We start from the raw sequence: 19,060 nt of genomic DNA on the forward strand, positions 1-19,060 counted from the left end.
TGGTCCAGTCATGGGTGGAGTCCCACCAGGTCTCCGTTATCCCAATGACATCATATTTCTTTGCACTGAGCAGGAGGACGAGCTCGTCCTGCTTGTTGCCCAGGCTCCTGGCATTAGTGTACAGGCAGGCAAGTGTGCCCTTGGGGGCTCTTGCCTTGTCCACAGATTGTGCCAGGGCTGGGGCAGGGGTGGGCTCGCTTAAGTGCCCCCTTAAGTGCCTTGGTCTGCTGGCTTTGCAAGGGCTGTTCAGCGGGCCAGCAGGGGCAGTAGTCCCCCCATCCCCACACATTCCATGGCAGACCCAGGAGTGGACCAAAATTAGTTCTGAGCATGCTGGAGACCCCCCACACTCCTGTGCGATGCTCCATCAACCCCAGCATCTCAGCATTCATGGGCTGCCTGGTACCTTGAAGTAATGTAGAAAAAAAAATTAAAACTGTCTACGTCTGAATCATCAAATCTCCCCAAATCAATTTGGAGGGTTCTGATTTGATTCAGAGATATTAAGGGATCTCCTGATTTGATTCAGATTCAAAGATTTGGCTGCCAAATTGGGCCAAATCTCCACCGAATTAAATCAGTGAAGAGTCACACAGCCCGAGTGTATAGATGCTCCACAATATCATTCAGCAGCTCTGAAAAATCTAGCTATGTAAATAATCAAGCTACATTTTCACCTTTAGACAACCTAATCTAAACACTTCTAATTCAATATGCTGTTTATTGCATTTGATTTTATACCATTTTTAAAAATCTAATGAGTGAGTAATGATTATTTATTTGTCATTACAGACAATACAGCAGGTCACATTCACCCTTGATATGCATTGATTCAGATCAATGTTCAAAGTGGTAAAGGAAGTCAGTAGAAAGGCTAAGAATTGAATCCAGGCTTTCTGGTCCCCAGTCAGTGCTTTCATTAAAAAAGCAATCCTGTATTTCTGGAATGATGGGACTAGAGGCTAAGAGCTGCCATAAGACTGACAAAGCAAGCAATTATGTAATATAGTTTTTAAATATATATATATTTTTATATACTTTTCTCTTTATGAGCAGCAATAAGATTTTCCTTTCCAATAATGAATTTAATGGAAAGGTATTAGTATATATAACAATTGAAACTGGGGAGATACATTTTGTCCATACAAATTTTCATGTCATTGCTATTTTGATATCCCAGTAGCTGGTAACAATGTCTCCAAATGGGAACCATGGACCAAAATTAGCATGTCAAAAAGTGGCTTACCTGAACATGTTAGTCAAGCACTAAGTAGTCACATAAGCAGCTTTCATAAATGGTTTATTTAGAATTTATAAATTAGCTCCTAAAATGTGGTGTGCTTGCTAGTGTAAAAGAGATACTGTAAAGAAATATATTGAAGAAGTGTCCCTTTGCACACTCGGGGCTTTTAGTACTCACATTAGGTATGAGTGGTACAATCTTTTAAGTTGGCGCTTTTAAAAGGAAGCAGATTCAGGGCTTTCCTCTTTTATAACATAAAATAAATAAGAAAGGATGTAACACTATCCCATAAAGAAAGGTTAGAGCTCTTCCCTCTTTTAATGTTGTCATGATTATTATTATACTGCTAAGTCACATGCAGTGTAATTTGTTATGTCATATTGAGTGATGTCATTATGTGACATGAGAGCAAAAGATATGACACATTAAAAAGTTCAAATGGGTAGATATTTGTAGTGATTTTTTTGTACTTAGAAGAGGGATTAAATCACATACCTTCAGTTAATACAAAAGAAACCTGATCTGCCTCATAGCTTGAGCTTTTTATATGGCAGTCTCAAACATCTCACAGCTAGAGTTTCAGAAATACACATTAAGAAAAGGTCTCCATTGCTGACAGTCATGATGTTCGTTTCTGAAATTGTCCACACTCATTCAGCCCAGTGAAGCGTAATAGTAACCTATCATTTGCAGAGTCAATTATTCACAACCAGAGATTACAACAATATTTTAAAGATAATTATGCATGTTATTGCCATTGTGACAGTGAAATCAGTTTCTGTAAATATATCAAAAGCAGAAGTACAAACCAATTTACAAAAAGTGTGTAATGATTATCTTCATACATTATACAATTACCATTGCACAATGTGGGAAAATAAAATGAAATACCCCACAAACTCCATTCTCCCAGACCATTTCTATTTTTGTGAATTTATATTTGTAACATTTGACAAAAGAAATACAAAGAGCAGTTCTAAATCTGTGGGTGATACAAGACTGCCATCTAAAGGCTATAAGGATAAAAATAGTCGGAATGCTTAAATAGGCCAGTGGTGGAGTAATTTAGATTATACAAACTTCACTTTTTTGATACAAGAGGAGAAAAGCAATAATTTTTCAGGGTTTTTTTTTTCTGTGGCAGTATTCCACAGAAAGGATTTCTGAGGCAACACTTAAATTGGAATTCATATGATTAAAAGTTCAGGCCTGACCTTCTCCACTGTTTTGTCAGCTAGCCCTAAATCTATTTCTGTCAAATGCTTATTATATGCAATGCTGTGTATAAAAATGTCACTTCATAAAATTTATTGAAACCTTGTTGCTATGCGGTAATGCATTCATATATAAGAAACTGCATTTTCTTTATGATTTGTTTGTTTAAAATATATAAATATTTCAACTACTAACCATATAGTAGAATTTTGAAAGCCTCCCATTATTTAGCTAATCAAAATTCCTCTGAAACTATAATACTCTTTTTAGACATGTACCCAGGCAAATACTGTGGATTTAACTATTAAATGCAATAATCAATCTCTTAGTTATAAAATACGTTTGTTTGTGTCGACTCAAATTGTTTAATAATTTCTCCTATAAAAAGATTTTCAAAAATATGACTGAGAAGTAGTTGGGGTATCTGAAAACAATCTTTGCTAAATATTGGTTTCCATAATGAAAAGAAAATATAAATATATAGGGATCCTTCAGATATGGCTTTCTCACAGTCTTTTTACTTGTGAAGAAAGAACCAGAAAAGAAATGTGTAATGTGTGGGCACTCCAGACAAACCTGACCATTTCATTGTTAACCTTGGACCATATATTCATGCAGGACTCCTGCTGAAATTAATAAGTATTTGCATAAAGAATGGTGACAAGATCATGCACAGTAATAGACTAGGAACTCCTAATAGGAATCAGTATGCTGTCCCAGTAATGACCAAATTTGATTGCATCCCACCAGTAAAGCAATAAGCTATTTGTTTTTTTATTAGAGAAAAAAATACCTTGGAATACTTTTTTTTTATTTCTGAGATGAATGCAGAGTTCTTAGTACTGTATTCTACTAGTGACTGATGTGAACTTCCCAAATATGAGAATATATTAGGACCTAATTGAAGCTAATAGAAAAAAGTAATGTTGATTTCAGTGTAGTTTGGATCAAGCCCCTACAGAGAAGATGTTTGCATGGATATTATGATATGGATACTATGAACCTCACACCTGTGAATGTCAAAAATAAGAGAAAAGAGCAAACTCAGTACTAAACAGAAATCCATTTCTGCCTTGTGGAGTTAATTAGCAATTGATTTAGACCTGCTGTAAGCACATATTTGCTGTTAATGATTCTGCACAGCATTCTTTTGGGATCCAGTATGAAAACAGAAGAAAAACAAATCCAAATGAAAGGAACCGTCTCAATCCCTTTAAACTCTTTTTTTTATATTCTTATTTTGAAACTTTTAATGATAATGTATTAGCTGCACAAGAAAACAAGTAAACCAAAATAGGACCTAATGTTATCTAAGTTCACTAAATGGCTTGTGACATGGATTTATAGTGCAATTTATCATAAGATACAGATAAGAAACTGGAGTGGGAAAACTGACAAGTTTAACTGATTACACCAAGTAAAAATACAAGAAATGTATTTGCTGCTGAGGCATTGTGGAGTAAGGATGTGCATGCCTTAAATGGGATTACAAGAAGAGAGCAAGTTATGGCAAGGCCATGAGTTTAGTGAGTTTTTATTATACCTAGACCTGAAAAAAGCAAAGATAATGTAATGCTTGTCTCTCAGGTCTGTTTTCTGAAGAAACTTTAGAAAATGTAGGTAAAGAGAAGTCATCATTGAAACATGAAGAAGGAATGATATTTTGTATGATTTATTTAAATGACATTGCAGAAAGGATGAGATCATTTTAGGAATCCATTTTACTACACAGTATTTTTTAACTAAACTTAATAAGAACTTTATCCATATTAACATCTTTTCTCTAAGCTTTGAAGTACAGTTTTAACCAGAGAGTGAAAGAATATACTTTAATATTGTCACAACCCAATTAAATGTAAGAAAGTCACATGCTTGTGTCCCTTGAATTATGTGTTTTGAGCACCCACTCCAATCAACAGAAGTTTGACATAAAAAATCCAATGAATGACAAGATAATAACCTAATAATGATATATTGTTTTTGTAATTTTGTTCCTTTGTACTTCAGAAGCTTCAAATAAAGCTATGGAAAACTTTTCAAGGAAAGGTAAAAAAAGACTCTTCCTTGCCCAGGATTTAGCTTAACTGTTGTGTAAGTGAGTATTCACCAGCACAAGCAAATTTGCAAAACATGTCTAGGGTGCAGGTAAAACTCACTGGGCACATCTACATGTGCCCCTATGGAGCTGTTGTTTCTGCACCGTCATTTAGTACTTCCAAAAGGAAGTACTAAATGATGGTACAGTAACGGTCTGTACTGCGCTGTGCAGGCAGGGCATGGCTATTTTTAGCCACTACATCGCCATAGCAATGTGCTATACCAAGGGAGCACATTGCTATGGTGATGTAGCTGTGGCATCATGGTTTTTGCCTGTGGACACTATGTCACCATAGCATGTTGCTATGGTGACATAGCATCATGTGTAAATGCGCCTACTGAGACTAGATGAATAATAGACTGCATAATCAAAATTGCAGTGCTGTCATCATACTGGCCTCTCCTCACAACACCTTGACTTCCATGCTTCATTGTGAGCATCACATGAGGGTGTGTCCTGGGTCTGGTATTATATCATATCTTAATTAAATATCTTCACCTACACACACTGGGGATTGTTTTTAGTATTGCAGTAAAGGATGTAAAGAGTTGACCATAAGCTGAATCTGAGCTGACAGCACACTTGGAAAAAATGCCTATAGCAGCGATTCTCAACCAGGGAGCCAAGGCATCCTGGGATGCCTTGAGATCATTTTAGGGATGCCACAAAGTGCCAAACAATATAGCACTGTTAGATATGCAAACATGATATACAGGATAAATGCAGAGATTTCAAACAGGAATTCATAATGTTAAAAACATTCTGAGCTGTTATGATCTTTATGAGTTCTTTGCAACAGAAGAATTGCTCTATGATTTTTATGTAGTAAAAATGTAGTGAAAAGAGCTAACAATTTTTTGCCAGGGTATCTTGGATCTGTGAAAGGATACCTTGAATCCTAAAAAATTGAGAACTACTGGCCTACAGTGTACTGGGCTATATTAAAACAAATATCACTAGCAGTTCAAGGAAAGTGATTCTTCTGCTCTGTTCAGCACTGATGAGACTTCATCTGGAGTCTTGTTTCCAATTTTAAGCACTGCACTTTAAGAAAGATGTGGAGAAAACAGGAGTTCAGAGGAGAGTAACAAAAATGATTAGAAACTTGGGAAACATGACAAATGAGGAAAGGTTGGAAGAGCTGGGATTATTTAGTTTGGAGAAGAGACGTCTAGTGGGGCTTTGATAACAGTCTTCAAATAGCTGAGAGATGGTTATACAGAAGATGGTGATAGACTGTTTTTTGTGGCTACAGGGGACAGGACAAGGAGAAATAGTCTTAAAATGCAGCAAGGGAAATTTAGGTTGACTGCTAGAAAGACTTTCTTTCTATGGGCCTTGGTACACACTAAATTTGTGCTATTGTAAATGCATTTTTGATGAGCCAAGTAAGAGCAGACACATGTTCCAGCCATTTATGACACTGTGAGTGAGAAGTCACAAATTTGTCCCCTTTTTGTCAGGGATGTACTTGGTTAGCATGTTGGTCTAAGACAAAAAGAAAAGCAAAAATCTAGAACTTTTGTTTCAGAAATTATACCTTTTATTACACCAACCTCTTTTAGTTGAGGTTTATTTTGAAAAAGTGACATCTTTCACAGGAACATCAAAAGTGTGCCTGCTCCACAGAGATATCACTGTCCTCTACTCCTCATCTTCCTTCATGTCCTTTCTCTCTCTCCACTCAAACTCTAGTGCCTAGCAGGCAGTACTCAGTATCAAAACCTGGGAGAAAGGTACCCTCAGAGACCCCCAAAAGAAACTGGTATGATGTGGTGCATGCAGTTTTCTAGGGGTTGGAGTGAGTTCCAGTGATTTTATTGGAGTTACGGGTGCTTAGTTCTACAATATATTAGCTGATCTTGTTTTCTACTCTAACTTCACAATCCTTTAAATGAGGATAATAGTTCTTAGCTACCATGTAGATATGGTGTAAGGATTAATTCATAGCTGTTAATATTATAAGCACTTTTGGTTAAACTTCCCTAAAGCCATCTTGTAAGTATGTATCTTTATGCTCCTCCAAACATTCAAAACATTTTGGGCTCACCTAAATCTGCTTTCTTTTAATAAATTCATCCTGCTATGAAGAACTGAAGAAGTATATGCATTGTCTGTGTCTCACTTCTGCACTCTTAGCTGGTCTTTTGCCATGGGAATTCAACCAACCTTTTCAGAAAAAAAAAACATTTGTGCATTAATTCTGTTTTGAATATAAATGAGCTATTATAGAAATATTCCACTTAAAATTGTCCCATTATTTAGAAGCATTCTCTATTAATTTAAATAAGTTAATATAAATAAGTTACAGGCAATTCATTACAAAACACAGTGGAATTTCCAGGATTTTACTTGTACAACTTGTCTAAATAGTCTCAATTTATAAGTAAATGTAGGGTTTTTTTCCTGAAAATAACAACAATCAAGTTATTTGTCTTGTTCCTCTACTGCTAATCTCTTTTTGTTACTTTAATAAACTGCAGTAGAACCAATATGTAGTAAATTGAATACAGAAAAAGAAAATAAAACAACATCTGACATAAAAATATCCATCACTAGCTCCATATTCTCAGTGCTTTTTGCAAACTGGTAATAAGGATATATAAATGACTTGGCTCTGCCAATTTCTAGTTGTGCAGTCAGTGTGAAATACAGGGATTATAAAATGTTCTTCTGTCACACATTTTGGCAGTGATTGGAGTAGCTGGTGAAATATGGGATTTTATTCTTAGTACTTTAAGTTAATAACAATAACTGTAAAACTAATATTGTTCTTTCGTATAATTGCCACTATTCATCATACAGCATGAGAAATTCAAGAACAAATATACAACACTTTGTTTCAATGCAGGCTCCTGGGTAAAACTATAGTATTATTACTGAGTCTTTCCTACTTAAACATTATTCAAGGAAATTATACAATAATGAACCCATATATTTAAAGAAAAGCCTTATGGAACTCAGAGTAAATTAATAGCTTTATGCTTTGCGGCAATTGTGCCACCCAGCCTCTGACCATGCACAGCATGTACTACATCTATCGACACTATTAACAGCATATTCTGTGACAATTTTTACAGCAAAGAATATTATATGCAGATCACATTTCCTTGTATTCTACAGCATTTCTTGAAAGGGAAAAGAAACCACAAAGAGGTTTTATAAATGGTTTCTAGCAAGAATGTTGCAGATTAGTTTTAAATCTAACTTTGTTTTGTTCGCTTGTACAAGTTTTCCTGTGCTTCATCACTCATGAAAAGCCTTCCATGAAGTTTGAATATGTCAGACCCATAATTGTTCATTTGCTTCTCATTTCTTTGTGAATATGAAGATGTTAAACATTTTTCACCTCTGTTTTTTAAAATTTTAGCTAGGCTAACCAAGTGTAACACCTTAAAAAAAATTTCAATGGGTAGTTCACTAAGATCTTTTCACTACCAAATTGACAACCTACATGTCTTATTTAAGTGATTTGGAAGGAAATCTGAGAGATTATTTTCTAGGGTGATGCAAATGTAGGCGGGTGTCTTTTAGACTTGCAGATTTTTGTGATACTAAGAGTTAAGCTAATGGCATTCCTTAACAGCACTGTTTCGTTTTGACTTCCATTTCACCATTTTGATGGGACAGTGTTTTGTTTCAAGTTTCATTTTGTTTTGAAACCACTGTTCCATTTCATTTAATCTAAACTGTTTTGACGCCGTTTCAAAACTGTGTCAATGTCCCCCCCATAGGCTACAGTGAAGAAGCACAAAACTGCCTATACCTTTGTCATATATTTCTTAATTTGGGTGAAATTTGCCAGGATGATAGGCCCTTCTGAGGCCATGACACTTGCCAAGTTTCAAGGAGATAAGTGCAGGGATTTCTGGGACACTACGCTTCAGTCTTGAAAGCAAAACTCATGTCATGTGTGTTAAGGCACAGTGGGTTAAAAACTGCAAGCGTACTAGCCCCTGCTGAGGCCATGAATCCTGCCAGGTTTCAAGGAGATAGGTGCAGGGGTTTCTGGGGAAACTGCACCTCAGACTCCTGGCAAGCAAAATTGGTGACATGGGTGACACTGTGTGTGTGTTAAGGAGCAGCAGGGTGAAAACTGCAGGCATGCTAAGCCCTGATGGGGCCATGGAGCCTGCCAGGTTGCAAGGACATAGGTGCAGGGGTTTCTGAGAAACTACACTTCAGGCTGCTGGCAAGCAAAACTTGTGACATGGGTGGGTGACACTGTGTGTGTGTTAAGGCACGCCCTCACTGGTGCTGGAGCTTCTACACAACACAGTAGTATGCCCCAATGAGTCCTCCTTCTCCCCAGTCCAGTCCACCAATTTAAATGACAACAGGTAATAAAATGATGTAGTGAGTGCTAGCACAGTAGCACCAGCAGCATCTCAGGCAGCCAAAATGTGACAGTGCCTTACTTTCCTCTCTGCAGGAGCTTCTTCTCCAGCACCTGGCAAAGAACTTTCCCTGCCAGCTCCAGCCTCAGGTGTGCCCAGGGCCCTGCGTCCTTTCGGTCAGGTGCTGGGGTGTTAGTCTAAGGACATGGCACTGGCAGATAAGGTCCTCTCCTTTGGGTCAATCTAATCTAATCTAACCTAGCCTACCTGGGTGTTGGCAGGTTTTGCATGTCTTGTTATGGCATGGCCTGGATCCATTCAGTGTGTTTTCATCTGTAGGAAGTTGGCTTCTTGCAATAAGGTTAGCAAGGTTCAGTGCTTGTTTCAATTTATGAACCACTTTTCACAGATGAGCCTATGAACTGAACTTCATCACCCTCTTGGTAGAGAAACTCATGGACTCAGTATAGACAGTGGAATTCTGACATACTACAACTTGCCTGACATCTGATTCCCCAGGTACCTCTCCACTTTTACCTGCACTGCTACATCCCCCTCCCCAACCCCACCTAGCCTGTCCCGCACCCCCTGAAACCTCCATTTCCATTTTCACTGACTGGCTTTCTTGCCTGAATTGCATGCCAGCCTCTGGCTTCTTTACTATTCCTTCCATCCAGAAACAGCACACACACACCAACTACGGGTACTTCCTTAGCCTAATGAAGGGTTTTTCGACCCAAAAGCTAGCATCCCAGGCAGCTAAGCTGAGCTCACCTGGAGCCTCACAATTCTACTGCAATCAGCAATACTGTCAAAGATATCATGGGTCTGGGCTTTCCCCAGCTGGGTCTGTGCATGTGTGTGTGGTGGCTGGAGGTTATGGCACCTGCTACCCACCTTTCACCAGGGGTATCCTCAATCCTGGCATTTCCTGGAGCTGTCATGCCACCAGAAATTCCACCAGGCCTTCCCAACCTTGGCAGAGTGTAGTTTTAGTGGTCCTGGAGACTTAGCCTCAGCTCATACCTCCAAGTTCATCCTGGCACAGAAGCTCAGCAGGGTTATATTCTTCCCCTGCTGGCTGGTGATGTAGTGAATGCCCCTTCCAGCTCTGAGAGCGGGGCATTAAATGGTTTTTAAAAAATGAAAAAAAGGAAATAGGTATGGACAGAGTGAGGAGGATGGCACTCACTTCTTCTGCACCTGGAGCATGGGGAACCCCAGCAGCAGGTGGTTCACCTTGAGGAACACCAGCTGCTCCACCAAAGTAGGATTCAAGCAGGTGCAGTGGGATGTCACTACATCCCCAGCAATGCTGAACACCCTCTCGCTTGGAACACTGGTTGGTGGACAGGACAGCTGATCCTGGGCAACTGTGGCCATATCTGGACACATCTGGCTACGGCTTGCCCAGTAGGCCAAGGTGTCACACAGCAGTGGTACCACATCCACAGTGAAACAGGCAGCCACCAAGGTGTGAGTGCTACTTGCCTGATCCTGGGTTCTGGTGCCTCTGGGCCCCACCATGGAAGCTATGACTATGGCCCACATTGGCAGCGCCTGTGGTGGAGGAGCACACTGGCTGGTAGATGGCGTGCTAGCAGGGGACAGTGGATCCCTCTCTTCCATGCCCCCCTGCCTCCACCATTCTGCCTCCCTGGCCCACTTCATCACCACCTCCATCCACAGATTCAGGGTTTGGCTGCTGGATACGCTGCCCTTCACCCTCCAGAAACACATGGCAGCCAGCACATGGACCGTACTGGGCTGCAAAGGATCATGCCATTTCCTGATACCCTTCTCCAGCTGCCTCACCAGCACCTGGATGTCTGGTGATAGCAGCTTGCCCCAGCCAGGAACCCTGATCCCCTGGAAACTCTCCATGTGGCCCTGAAGTTCCCTCACTATGGGGAGCACCTAGCTAAGAAGAGTATTGCCAATGGTGAGGGTCTTGAGGACCACCAAGATCTGGGATATGATATCCCAGTCAGCTCTGTTAAGGGGGCCGCTGATCCCAATCTCCCCAAGCAAAGCCATCTCATAGATGGTATTCTGTTGCTCCATCAGTCTCTCGAGCATCAGGTATGTGAAGTTCCACCAAGTCTGCACATCCTGCATGATTTTGTGCTGTGGGATGTTCAGCTCTGCTTGTTTGTCCTGCAACATCTTGCCCCCCTTGATGCTCTGGTGGAAGTAGCCTGCCACCTTCCTGCATTTGAAAATGAGCTTGCTGGGGGTGCTGGCGCTGTCACCAACATCCCTGTCTCCCTCCAAGGCATCCCTGACAATGAGGTGCAACTTGTGTGCCACACAGCGGATGCCAACAAAGTTGGCATCATGAACCATATTTTCTCTATTGTTGGTGACTATGAACCTGCGGGTGAGCTCACCCTGCCCAATGAGCCACTCTTCCACCATGTGTTCATGGTTAGTTCCCATGATCTCTGGTGTTGTGTGGGACTCATTCATCACCTCAGCTTGAAGGAGAGCTCACCTATGGCCTGATTGATCACCCTGTTCCCTGTGAAGGAGAGTTAGGCATGATCTTCACCTCGGCTGCTCCAAATGTCCAAGGTGAAGTGTAAGACCACCTGCAGACCTGCCTTGCACAGCTTCTTCTTCAAGTATTCCCTTCATGCCTCATACATGGAGGGCACCACCATCCTGCTGAAGGTGGTGCATGTGGACACTTGGTAGGATGGGGCCATAAGTGCTATAAGCCTCCTGAACCCTGGCTGCTCAACTAAGAAGAAGGGCTGGCCAGCTAAAGCAAACATCTCTCCAATGGTGTGGGTGATCTTGCTTGCCTTTGCAACATGCCCCCTCTCTGTCCATCTTTCTCTCACTGCTCCAGGGTTGCCTGCCTCTGTTTGGGAGGACGGGGGCTTTGGAGTAAGAGGGGGACTGCCCTTGGGGCATGCTCCCGCTGGTGCCAGGCTGAGGAGGAGCAAGGGCAAAGGGGCGGTGCCTGTGGAGATGCATCAGCATCCCCATGGTGCTCATGTGTTTTGCTCCCTTGCCCCAGCTGGTTTTGGCTTGGCAGTGCAGGCAGATAGCATGCATGGTAACATCTAACAACTTAAAATTATCCCAGACCACACTACCCACTTGCTTCTGGGGTGCGGGTCCATATGTGAAAGCTGCAGTTTCTCCCGATCGGCAGGCAGAGGCACAGCAACTGGAGAAGCAGACTCAGCTGAGCCACTTGCCTCCACAAAGTGTACCTCAGCCTCCTCTGAAGTGCCTTCTGGGGAAGGAGACCTGGCTCTAGGGGAAACTTGAGGGGTATGGAGCACAAACTTAGACAATTCCCCTCTCCTTCCCCTTGCTAGGGCACTCAGATTCAGATCCAGCTCTTCCTTGAGCCCTGAAGGTTCAGCATGGGAAGTGAAATGGGGGTGAAGGAGACTGTGCTGGTGCTGCTGCTTGTTGTCAAGGTGTGGCAGGAGGCATTATGGCTGGTGCTCTTGGAGGGGATGCAGACTGAGGCACAGGCAGTGGCACTACTCCCCTCTCCTTGCTGCTTCTGGAAGCCTCATCCCTGCTAGTTGTGGGAAAGAGGCTGTATCTTAGGGTTTTTTTGTTGTTTTGAAGCCCTTCATTTAATTTTGATTTTGCTGTTTCGAGCTTGAAATGAGTTGAAACAGTGTTGAAACAAAACAGTCAGTGAAATTTTGCACAGCCCTATTGATTATATTAGTACATCTAGAGCTTTGGGTAGAGTTTTAATTATTTTAACTTGAAATACACAAATATAGGTAAAGGAGGTGAGTGCATATGTGGATAGCAAGAGCTATACTCAAAGCTCACAGGCCATTCTGAACAGTTTCCCTTCTGATCTTGGATGGTCTCAGACAGAATAAGTTGCTCCCATTCTCTGACAGTTGGATTTTTTAAACAGATGTTTAGCGCACATAAGTTAGTTTTAAAATGGCCAAAACTGGTTTGAGATAAATATAGTTGAATGTAGTATCAGCCTTAACTAATTGAGCTCAAACTGGTTATGCAACATTTGTCCCAGTCCCCTTCCTGGTTTAACTTAAACCAGAGTCCCCTAGCATCCCAGCATGCTCTTTGGGCTGGGCTCTTTGCTCCAGCCCAGCAGGGACAAGCAGAGGTGGGGGCCTGGCCAGACACTGGCCCAGGAAGGGACCACAGAAGAAATTTATTCCCATCCTCCATCCCCTCTCCCATTAGCACAGACCTACACTTCTCAGTGCAAGCTGCTTCAGCAGCAGGGGCATGGCTAGCCCTGGCAGTAGCCTTGACTGAACTGGCCAGAGAGGGGTTTAATTCCCCCTTCCCTGTCCCACCTACAGGAACCTGAATGGGGTCTTCCGAGCACTCCCCCTTTCCTGCTGCTGCAGCAGGGCTTGGCATGGCCAGATGCCAGCTGGCATGGCTCCTGAGGCAGAGGGGGAAAGGAGGGTGGTTATTCTCCCTCCTAAGCCCACTGCCCCTGGGGGACCACAGCCAGGTCTGCCCGCCCTGACCCCTGTCACTCTGCATTCAGCACAACTTCCCTGCAGCTGAGGGCACATTCTAGCACCCCCTGGCTTCTGGCCTGAGCAGCTGCAGGCATGTGCCAATATTTCCTCAGTCCAGAGGGAATATCTGTACAGTTACAAATATGTTTAACCTACGCAAGTTAAATTAACCTGCAAAGGTTGAATCAGTTCTGGCTCTGGCTTTTTGAATGTCTGTCCCTAGCCCAATATGCCTGAGGGGGAGAGAGGAGGTGAAGTTAGTTTTGTCACTGACTGATTCAGGGTTGGTCAGGAGACCACATAGGTATGCTTGTGACTATTTGTCTGAGGACATATGCATCTTTGGGAAAGTCTGCTGTCTACTTTGTAATTTATAGAGAAAAGGAACAGATAAATATAGATATATCTTATGACTCTTTTGGAATACAACAGAGCTTTACAGTGCTGGAGAATTATGTCTTCCTTTTTATGTCTTTTTTTCTAATTTATTTCTTTTGAAATCCAACATTTTAAAGATTTTATAGCTACCCTGTCAAAAATTAGGAAGAGAACCACTTAAAGGGTAAAAGCAACAATAATTCAGCCACCATCATTTGTAAATAATAGGCAACTTAAAATGTGTAAGTTATACTTCTGGAAAAATAGCCTATGTTGGATTTCAAAAGAAATAAATTAGAAAAAAAGACGTGAAAAGGAAGCCTATGTTGGGAAATGTAAAAAATTGCCACCATGCATGAACTAAGAAGCAAAATTAAACTTATGCAGTATCAATAGACATTTATGATCAATAGGAGAAGTATTTCTTGCTGGCCCACATAATACAGTGCATTTTTTGTAAAACCATATTTTCATATATATGACTCATTTCTCAGATTACTTTCACACCATTAGAGTTGTACTCTTTAAATATAAGTGTGCAGATAACCCTACAACATTATAATTAATAGGACTGTACAAGTCAATATTTGTACAATTATAATTACTTACTAAACAGGTACAATTAAATATTTTTAAATAACAGAAAGTCTCATATTTCACTCTGACTTATAAAACTTGGAGTCCTCCATGCTGCTGCAAAACTCGAAATATATTGGCATTGAGAGATTCATGGCTTTCATCACCTGTCTTAGATTGACAGCTGGCATTCAAAGATGGATTTAGGTTATCATTATTTTAATTTTCTAGATGTTGGTTCATCTTCAATGTTGAGTTTGGCATGAGTACTGCAATGGAAATATGTTTTAATATGCTTTTTATACTGACAGACTTCCAAGTACTATGCATCAAAGTGCACAATTCTGCAAAAGTTTTATATTTTGTTTTTCTGCTTTTCACATATTATTGTAGACCTTTTTGCATCCACTCCTACCATTTTTGATGGACAGTGTATTTAAAGCTGCAATTAATGACTATGTCAAGGATCCGTAGTAATTTTGTCAAGCCTTTTGGAATGACAGTAAGTTTAGTTCTAGCTTTGCAAAATTTCTCCTTGGCTCCATCTTGAATGTAAGCATGCAATGAAACCAATATAAGGCAGCTTTCTAGATTAGAAAGTCTGGCTGCTAATGACAGCAGTTTCCAGTGTAGTTTGTCATGCTTCATCCACCTCTTTTTTATTAACTGGTACTAAAAAAATTAGCAAAGTTTCACAAAGCTTCATTTTGTGTTGAAAATAAGCATGAGTTTGACATGTTTTCCACTATCTGAACAATACAACAAAACTTTAAAGTGAGTATTCTCATATCTTATAGTGGAAGCAGTAATGCTTTTTTAATCTGTTTCATCAACTGCACTTGACATTGGCATGTTAAAGCACAGAGAGATTCCTTCCTTATTGTGCAAAGCAGTTACTGAAAGTTTCTTGAATCACATACCATTAGTTATGCCATACCATCTTTCCCTGGAGCCTATATAGAAAATCCTCAAACAATTGTGACCTATATTAGAAGAAGATACAATTTTTTAAGAGATCTTCCAAGGACCACCCATTCTAGTCTTTAAGCAAGCACCAAACCTCACCAACTTCATCATCAGAAGCAAACTTTCTATGACCCAAAGCACACTGAATGGATCCAAACCATGCTGGGACAAGAAATGTAAAACCTGCCAACATATCATCACCACTCCCACAATAACTACATCCCACAACAAAATTATCAATACTCCTGGATCTTACACCTGCACCTCCAGAAATATAATGTATTTTGTCTGGTGCATGAAATACCTTGATGGAAAATATGTAGGAGAAATCAAACAACAACTGTGTAACAGAATAAATGCATACCAATTATCTACTGAAAGCAAAAATACCCAATTATCTGTGGGGGCGCACTTCTCACAGGACAACCACTCTGTTTTCAGTCTGTCAGTTCTAATCCTCAAAGGGATTTACAAAAGACCTTTCATAGACAAGCCTATTAACTTCACTTCATAGACAAGCCTATTAACTTCACTTCTTAAATGTATTGGATACAAAAAAAATGGACTAAATATAGGCATTGATTTTACCAGCTCCATTCTATCAACAGGTCAACATTACTCCTGTCCCCTCCTCAACCTACCAGTCTCACACCTACTGTGCCATGGTCTCTGATCTTCACTGACATTCATTTGCATTTTCACAGACCTGAATTTCACACATTGGCTTCTATTCCATCTAGGAAAACACAAAAAAGCAGCCAGATCTTTTATCAGACCAACTAAATAATAGGAAAAATTATTCTTTGCAAACTTTCAGGTGTAAACACCCGTCTTCAGGCATAGGGAGAATCTCCTTTTTTGTGTTTTCCTAGATGGAGAAGCCAAAGAACCTTGTCTGCTTGATGCATTTGTGAAAGTTTTTCACCTGTTCTAACCCACCTATCCAGTTCTTATTGCTAGACTAAGATTATATAAATATGTATAGATAACAGTTTTGACAATAAATGTATTGCACCAGTTTGAACCCTGATAAACATTGTTGATTTGTATTTGTTCATCTTTTTCCTGGGCTTTAACATGAATAGTTACTGTTTTTTTCTGTTCATTTGGCTTGTCTTTGTGCCAATACTTAGGTTAGTTTCAGGTTGAGGCCATTAAGGAGTACTTTTAAATGAGCTAGTTGCCTGTATGGTAGCTTATGGAAATGATCTTTCATCTTCTGCCAAACATGAACATCGCCTTTGGCTATGCTAAATCGTCATCCTGTAGCACAATTTCCATGTTGTAAGACATAGTCCACAACCTTCAGTTTAAATTCAGCTGGAAAACTTTGACGTGTGTTTTTTGCTGAAGCCATTCACATCCTTCTGGAATGTGATCAAATAAAGTTCACTTTCTTCCCTTTGTCTTGAAGCTCAGGTTTTGAAGGTTGATGAATCATCAGTTACTCTGCCCTGCAGGTGGCTCTGCATGTCTTTATTCTACAGTGAAAATGGGAAGAAAACAAAACAACAACAACAAAAACCTCTGCTAGGTAAACTTTTTTTCCTATTCCTCTCAGATTACTCACATGAAAATACAGTATAAAATAAGCACCTAGGAATAATTTCTGGTACCAAAATCCATAGTCGTCTTCTTTTCATGGCTAAAGAATATTTTTATTAGTGACAATTTTCCTGGGTAGTTTAAGGCAATGCATCCAAAAGTTGGGTTCCTGGAGGGTGTCATAAACGTGAAAGAAATCATGAATCAGTTGCTAATGGCCAGGCTTGCAAGTAGCAAATTAGCTGCCGAGTAACTACTGTGCAGTAAGGCACATGTTAATAGTTGACCAGGAGCATATTTGCTTCTTTTCAGCTGGGTAGCAGGAGGCAGGAGATTGCTCCCTGCCCCTGGGAGCTCCCTGCTGTTGGGGTGGGCTCTATCACTGATGCCCAGGCAGGGCCAATGTCCCCCTACTCTGGCAGTAGGGAATTCCAGGCCCTTGCTTTGTGATCAGGGAACAGGAACTGGGAACAATTTCCCAGCCTCTGCTACGTTATCGTGGAGCTGAGGCTGGGGGTTACCTGCACGGGGACAATTCCCCACCCAACCTGGAGCTGGTTGGGATGTGCTTATGACTGGAACAGTTCCTGCTGTACCCTGAGCCACATGGGAAAGTCTACTTTTGAAACCTGGAGGTGGCTGGGAACTATCCCATTTTGAGCAGTCCTCGTCCTGCTCTGGGCTACTCATACAAACTTCCCAACACAGCCTGGGGCTGGCTGTGAACTTTCCTGGTCAGGGCAAATTCCAGCCCCAAAGATTTTTCCCAGCCCTGTACCCAATCATGCAATAGAGGTACAGGGCTTGGAATGAGTTGCAGGGGAGGGGAAGGTCCCAGATGCTCTGATCCACTGGTGGGGCTTCAGGCAGCAAGCCCCCAGCTGGGTGAGGAACCCTTGTCCAGTTGGGGGTTCACTGCTAGCTTCCCCACTGGCAGATAAGAAAGGATGCCCCTCCCCTACAGCTCTTCCCAAGCCCCCTGTCCTTGACTGGGGAGTCAGGGCTGGAAGCTCCATGCTGCTAAGGCAAGGGGACATTACCTCCACATGAGTTCTCCTACCAGAGCCTGTCCGAGAGCAGGCAGCTTCTGGGGGCAAGGAGCAATCTCCCAGACTCTGCCAGGTAATAGCTCTCTCCTAGTCGTGTGCTCCCTGACAGCCCCTGGACTACACCCAGGGGAACCTGGAGCTCCCCCTGGCTGTTTTAGGGGGCTGGTTCAGAAACAGAGGGGACAAAAGCAGACTGCTGCAGGAGTAGGAAATCTTCTCTCAAATTCCTGTATGGGTAGATGCCTGTCCCAGGTGGGATGAATCTAGGGTAAACCTACTCAGCAGCATTTGCCCATGTAGACATGCCCAGTCAGGAGGCTGGAGCTTGGAACCTGGAGGTAAGATTCAGGAACCAGGCAATCAGGAAGTAGAAGCCAAGAACAGAATTAGAACAGGAGCAAAAGATATGGCTAGGAGGTGAAAACAGATCTACGAGCTTTTTGCAGACTGGAAGTCCTGTATATTTGGAGCAAAGGTCAGGTGCTAGGTCTGTCCTGTAAATCTTGAAATAAGAAGGTTGAGCCAAGGAGATTTTTGAGCAAGAGCTGTCTTAGAGCGTCACTATAACAACCAGCTTAATGAAATAAGGAGCAGAAACTTAAACTGTATAAATGCTGTACATATATTTATCAGTCTGTACATGGTTCTATAATGTCTAGATTCAAGGAGTAAGGGTTTTTTTATTTGTAAGTAGAAAAATAAGCCTTTATAGGCAAGCAATTTCTCCCAATGTACCTGTATTCCTTATTCATATTCCAGCTAGATGAACAAAGATACAGTCTATGTATCTTTCCTGTGCAGTAAAGCAAATTCACCATGAATTCACCATCCAGCGCAAGGTGGCAAAGGCCTGCAGTAAGGCAGCAGCCCTAGATTTCAGGAGGGCAAACTTCAATGAGCTAAGGAGAACAGTCAGGGAAGCACTGAGGTCCCAGAGGGGGGCGGGGAGCCAGGTGTGCAAGGAGAGTGGTCACTCCTCAAGGAGATGATCCTCCAAGCCCAAAGGGAGGTAATCCCAATGAGGATCAAAGGGAGCAGGAGGGCACACAAGCCCCGACGGCTCACCAAAAGCATCTGGGAATGTCTCCTAGCTAAAAGGGAGGTATACACCCAATGGAAAGGAGGGGACATCACCAGGGATGACTATATTGCAGGGATGTAGGGGG

This window comes from Crocodylus porosus, unplaced genomic scaffold (assembly GCF_001723895.1).
Source record: "Crocodylus porosus isolate Cpor-Errol unplaced genomic scaffold, CroPor_comp1, whole genome shotgun sequence".
Classification (NCBI taxonomy): domain Eukaryota; kingdom Metazoa; phylum Chordata; order Crocodylia; family Crocodylidae; genus Crocodylus; species Crocodylus porosus.